Source organism: Amblyraja radiata, chromosome 1 (assembly GCF_010909765.2).
Source record: "Amblyraja radiata isolate CabotCenter1 chromosome 1, sAmbRad1.1.pri, whole genome shotgun sequence".
NCBI classification, from domain to species: Eukaryota; Metazoa; Chordata; class Chondrichthyes; order Rajiformes; family Rajidae; genus Amblyraja; species Amblyraja radiata.
The window spans coordinates 137,590,820-137,597,309 of NC_045956.1; the positions used below are offsets into that span (position 1 = coordinate 137,590,820).

The 6,490-nt window shown below is 40.0% G+C and overlaps 1 long non-coding RNA gene across 1 annotated transcript; it reads left to right on the forward strand.

Moving 5' to 3' along the window:
- Nucleotides 1-1,591: 1,591 nt before the first annotated feature.
- Nucleotides 1,592-4,907, forward strand: LOC116975646. The gene is made up of 3 exons (XR_004412694.1): nt 1,592-1,622; nt 2,431-2,432; nt 4,809-4,907. It is a non-coding gene; the product is annotated as an uncharacterized LOC116975646 (long non-coding RNA).
- Nucleotides 4,908-6,490: the final 1,583 nt, after the last annotated feature.

Below are 6,490 nucleotides of genomic sequence, written 5' to 3' on the forward strand. Positions count from 1 at the left end.
GAATGAGGTCAGGCTGTGAGTACGTGTGAAGTGTAAAGAACAATATTTCACTTGTTGACCTTAATAAATATTCGTAGCAAAATCAACTCATTGTCACCTTTCTATTTGCAGGGCCGAATCATTTAGATTCATCGAGCAAAAAATCAATTAATCACTTCAAAAATTAATAAAGTACTAAACCACTGATTAGGTTGCCTTGTACTCGCCTTATAAGGAGGTGATTTCTGGTATACTGTATAAAGAAGGTCAATTTAACCCATTGAATGTCACTGGGAGTTCTGGTTATAAAAGATGATGTTCAAGACATTGGGATTGGTATCACCCATTGTTTGGCAGGACCTGCACTGACAGTTACTTCTCTGAATACAAATGACTGTGCTTCTGGATCATGATTATTATTGTTGTGAAAAGTTTGGGATTAAAGATGCTGTCAACGTTGATGATTTCAGCCAGACTGCTGGCCACAGCCTCTGCAATGACAACTTGAATAATAATAATGATTGCTTGCTCCATAGCCTTGTGCAACATCTGGTTCCTGTAAAAGGGAGAGATGGTAGGAGAAGCCAGGGAGGGAGGAAGGGAGAAGGTGGGTATGAGAGAGAAATAGGGAGGAAGGGAGGTAGAGGGACAGGGCGAGGGAGTCAGAAAGAGTGAGAGAGAAAGAAAAGAGTGTGAAAGAGAGAGAGGGAAAGAGGGAAAGAGGGAAAACGACAGAGTGAGAGAGAAGGGTGTGAGAGTGGAGAGGGGGAAAGAGAATGAGAAAGTGTGGGAATGAAGAAGAGGGTATAGGGAAAACAAGGGTGAAAGTGAAAGAGGGAGAGAGATGAGAGAGTGAGAAAAAGGGAGAAAGAGAGAGAGAAGGATAGATGTGTCAGTGAGTCCAATAAGTTAGATTGATGTGGAAAGTGGACTGTTTACAGTAGAAAATGCAGTGTATGGGACATCGACAGTTAGAGGTATATCCGTCTGATGGAGCAAAGGAAGTGGGAATGAATCCAGGGGAGATTGTAGTTTGTGGTTGTGATGTTAGACCAAAGATCTAATCAATGACTTCAAAAAGGGGACATTAAGAAACCAAACACCAGTTTACATTAGTGGGTCAGTGGGGGAGTGAACTAGCAGCTTCAATTTCCTGGGCATTACCATTCCCATTGATGTTTAAGAAAGAACTGCAGATGCTGGTAAATCAAAGGTAGACACAAAATAGACAATAGACAATAGGTGCAGGAGTAGGCCATTCGGCCCCTTGAGCCAGCACCGCCATTCAATGTGATCAGGGCTGATCATCCACAATCAGTACTTCGTTCCTGCCTTCTCCCCATATCCCCTGACTCCGCTATTTTTAAGAGCCCTCTCTAGCTCTCTCTTGAAAGCATCCAGAGAACCTGCCTCCACCACCCTCTGAGGCAGAGAATTCCACAGACTCACAATTCTCTGTGTGAAAAAGTTTTTACTCATCTCTGTTCTAAATGGCCTACCCCTTATTCTTAAACTGTGGCCCCTCTTTCTGGACTCCCCCAACATCGGGGACATGTTTCCTGCCTCCAGCGTGTCCTTAATAATCTTATATGTTTCAAAAATGCTGGAGTAACTTGGGCAGTTTGCACCCCAACGGTATGAACGTTGACTTCTTTAACTTCAGGTAGCCCTTGCTTTCTCTCTCGATCCCCTCCCCCATCCAAGTTCTCCCATTAGTCTTACAGTCTCCGCCTGCATTCTTCCCTTGTTCCGCTCCCTCCCCTGACATCAGTCTGAAGAAGGGTCTCAACCTGAAACGTCGCCAATTCCTTCTCTCCATAAATGCTGCCTCACCCGTTGAGTTACTCCAGCATTTTGTGTCTACCATTCCCATTGGCCTGTGCTGAGCACAACACAAAGATATTATCACGAAGAAAGCATGCCAGCACCTGCATTTTCTTCAAAGTTTGAGAATCAGCACGTCACCGAATATTCTAAAGAATGTCTAATGATGTGTATTGTAGAAAATATTCTGACTGATTGCTTCATGGTCTGATATTACAATTCCAACACACAAGAATGCAAGAGGTTGGATAAAATGGTGGACAAAGCCCACTTCATCACTGGTGCTCCTATGCTGATGGTTATCAAGGGCAATGTTTTGTTGCCAATCATACTGACTGTGTTTTGCTGAAGATTAGGACCTGTTGCAGAGAAATGAGCAGAGACCCCATTCTTTGAGATGATAATACGATTGGTGGGGATAATGGTGTCAAATGCCCAGCCGTAGTCAATGAACAACAACATCATCTAAGTGTTATTATTGTCTAAGTGGATTAGTGTCGAGTGTAGAGCCAGAAAGATTGCACCCCTGTTAATGTATTGCAGTGGGCAAATTATAAGTGTCCATCATCTTAGAAAGATAGGAGTTGAAATGCACCATAATTAATCTCATAGTATCACTTGTATCAGATGTTTGAGACACTTGTCAGAAGTTATTAAAGCACATCGCCCTACGCTTCTGGTATTACTGATGCACTTTTAGAGCAGGAGGGAACCATGGACCTTAGTAATGAGAGGTTGCAGATTTCCACAAAAACTCGAGTCAGCTGGTCCGCACAAGTTTTATGAACTTGGCCAGATACACCATCAGATCCAGATGCTTTCCCAAGAACCGGTGCAAGCACATGCTGGTCTCTAAACTTAATATGCTGGAATCAGTTTCAAGCAATTGCAGTGAACATAGACCATAGAACAATAGAACATAGAGCAGCACAGGAACAGGCCCTTCAGTCTACCATGTTTGTGCTGAACATACTACTAAGTTAAATTAATCTCCTCTGCCTGCACTTGAATCAAATCCCTCCGTTCCCTGCTTGTTCGCGTTCTTATCTAAAACCCTAGTGAATGTCACTGGCGGATCTGCCTCCACGTCCATTTCTGGCAGTGTGCTCCAGGCACCCACAACTCTGGGTTAAAATCTTGCACTGCACATCTCCTTTTCACCTTAAACCTATGCCCTTTATTCCTTGATATTTCCACACTGTGAAAAATGTTCTGACTGCCTACCCGATCAATGCCCTTCATAATTTATTTGTGATTCAATGAGTTGAAACATGACCTGGATGAGATTAGATAGAATGGTAAGAGGCCTCTGTATCTAGACTGTTGATCATTTTAATGTTCCACATTAAAAAGTAAGGCTGTAAAAAACTAAAGACAAGACAGTCCCAGGATATATAGTTAATAAATACTTTTAAAACAGATCATTTCAACCACCTTAACCACAGCTCATGGGACTGATCTGATTGGATTAGTAGTAAGATTATAAATTAATTATGTTCTTGCTATCTAAATGGAATATTTATTGTATTCCACAGTGAACCATTGCTCACTGTATTTCAAAAAAATTGCTGTCATTTTCATGACAATAATATTGATTCATTTTATGATATTTTACAGTCCTGGAACGTAAATCCCTTTGCAATGTGAAAAACACTATTTTGTTTTTGTTGGTATTTTTACAGATTCCATATAACTTCCATTTCTCTAAATGTACAATTTAAGATCTTGCAGCTGATGTAACGATTACAATACATTAACTTCAGAGTGAAACATACTGTAAACTGGTTGTTCAATAGCAAACATACTTTTAATCAGAGCAAGGGTTTCAATCTATGTCCAGGGAATAACAGTCAGAATAAAACCACATTACTAAAATGAGAAAAGCATTTGAAATATGCTTGGCTTGTTTTACTGGTGACTTGAGAGGGACTGGGGAAAGGATGGTAGCAATATGTACAGCTTTATGGTATGAAGACAGTAAGATGTAGGGTAAGGTGGTATCAGTGGGCCAGTAGAAGAATGCTTGATGGAACGATAAAGTACTTGATCAATGGAAGCCATTAATGGCATTTGCTGTTCTTAATAATCTAATATGGAATTATTCTGAGTGCCATAACACATTTCTTCATTTGTTACAATATTTGTTCTAAGTGAAATCCTTTACACTGCATAATGATAATATAATAAAGTGCTGGAGGGTCAGGCAGCAAATGTGGAAGGAAATGGGTTCTCCAGCATTTTTGGAGGTTGTTTAATTCCTTAGCTATGTCCTCATTTTCCATTGTAAGTTCTGCCATCAATGGAAGGGATCCACATTTTCCCTCACTAGTCTTTTCCGTTTTTCATTCTTATGGAAGGCTATAGATTATTTTTATATTTCTCCCCAAACTACCTGATGTCATACATTTTAAGGCAGTTTCCCAGTGCAATCCAGGCAATTTACCCCTCAGACCATATTTTTATTGCAATTTTCTAATATATTTTAGGAAACATAAAAAACTACACATGGTAGAATCTTGAGTAAAACCCAAATGCTGGTAGAACTGAAAAAGGGTCCCGTCTGAAGAATGGTTCCAACACAAAATGTCATCTGTCCATTTCCTTCCACAAACCTGTTGCGTTCCTGCAGCAGTATATATTTTTTGTCTTAAACATTTTTAAATTTACAATTTTTATCTTTTTGATTGCTCTCAGACAGCTTAAAGATTTTCTTTGGCTTTGATGTTTGTCTATGTTCGCCATTGCAAATGTACCTTTGTACTTAGTGGGAGATGGAAATCCTTACCATGAAGTACTTCCATTAAGATTTTTGTTGAAAGATTCTTCACCTAAGAAGCTTTTCAATATTAGAAAACAAGATATTCTACAAAAATCAATTTTATGGAGATACTCTTGTCATAAAATAAATCATTTTCCTATGCACTTTATAGAATTGCATGGTTAAAATTGTAAGATTCTACATTTTGCTGAAAGTGAGTATGGATTGGAAACAGAATCTGTAAAAGTGACTTCTCTAATTTCAGGTAGTCCCTACTTTCTCCTCCCCTTCTCAGCTCTCCCTCAGCCCATTGGCTCCACCTTTTCCTTTCAGTGTAGAGAAGTGCAGATAAATTTTACGAGAATGGTGCCGGGACTCAAGGGCCTGAGTTATAGGGGAAGTTTGGGCAGGCTTGCACACTATTTATTGGAGAGCAGGAGGCTGACTGATCTTATAGAGGTGTATCTTACAGAGGTGTTTGAGGGGATTAGATAGGGGAAATGCACAGAATTGTTTACCCCGGGTAAAGAAATCAAGGACCAGAGAGCTTAGTTTTAAAATGAGAGGGGAAAGATTCTATGACTCTACCAGCTGTGCCACTGAAATGGATCATCATTCAGACAGAAAGTGGCCGTTCTGCTTAGTATGCCAATGCCCTTCCTTTGAACAAGCTATCAGTACAGCCCACACTGCAGTCCTTTGTCTGTACCCTGTAATTTACTTGCTGAAAGATAGAAGTGTAGATTGGCAATTTTTCTCATAACAAGCTCTTCACGCTCTGCTTTGATACTGAGAGGGGATGGTGGCAGGAAAGAGGAGAAAGAGAGACAATCAAAAAGCAAGCTGTTTATTTGCCTTATGGAAATTGATGCAGGGAAATGCATTAGGAAAACAAATTGCTAGCCTGACTTTTATCCTACTATTTCACACATGGGTGGAAAAGGTGTGAGTAGATGGTATTAAAATTAAGGGGTGAGAAAGATGATTGCTGTTTGTTATTTAAATAATTTATCTATTGAAATAAAATTTACCTCCAAAATATTCTTTAATTTAATATGAATTTGATAATTCCTTCATATTCTACATTATTACCTGGGGGATAATATTTTGTTTACTTTAGAGAAACAGCGCGGATACAGGTTCACCGAGTCCACACTGACTAACGATCCGCGCACACTAACACTATCCTACACACTCTATGGACAATTTATAATTTTACCAAACCAATTAACCTACAACAAGCTCGAACCTGGGTACCTACAAGCTTGTACATCTTTGGAGTGTGGGAGGAAACCGGAGTGCCTGGAGAAAACCCACACAGGTCACAGGAAGAACGTACAAACTCTGTACAGACAAGTACCCGTAGTCAGTATCGAACCTGGGTCCCTACGCCACCGTGCCGCCCTAACAATGTTGTCATTATTTATATCTCAAGTTTCATACCCTCCTTGAATCTCCTTTTGTTGTGATAGTAAGGAATTTCTACCTGAGCAGTTTAAGCATTTAATGGTGCGGGATATTAATTGATCCATTGAACTATCTCATCCATTGATTTGCTGCTTTCGGTGTTTTCCAATACAAATTGCTTGTGAAGGGTGAATGCCTGTGGGACTGTGCTTCCAAAATGACAGCTGTGTGCTGCTTTCCTGTGCAAATGACAATCTTTGACACCAATAGTTCTGAACAAGCCTCCAGGAAGACGATTTATAAAAGGGCATTGACCTGCTGTAGTTGGTGGAGTCTAGGTCATGCAAATCATATTATTATGATATTGACATTGACTCACTCATTTTTAAATGATGTGCAACTTGGCCATGATCAAATGTTGAGATTAAAATACTAATGCTGGAATCTGCATTAACCCACTCTGTCTCCAACAGGGTCACAGGAGGTTAGAGCCACAGGGAGCAAAGGATGTTTTTAGATTTA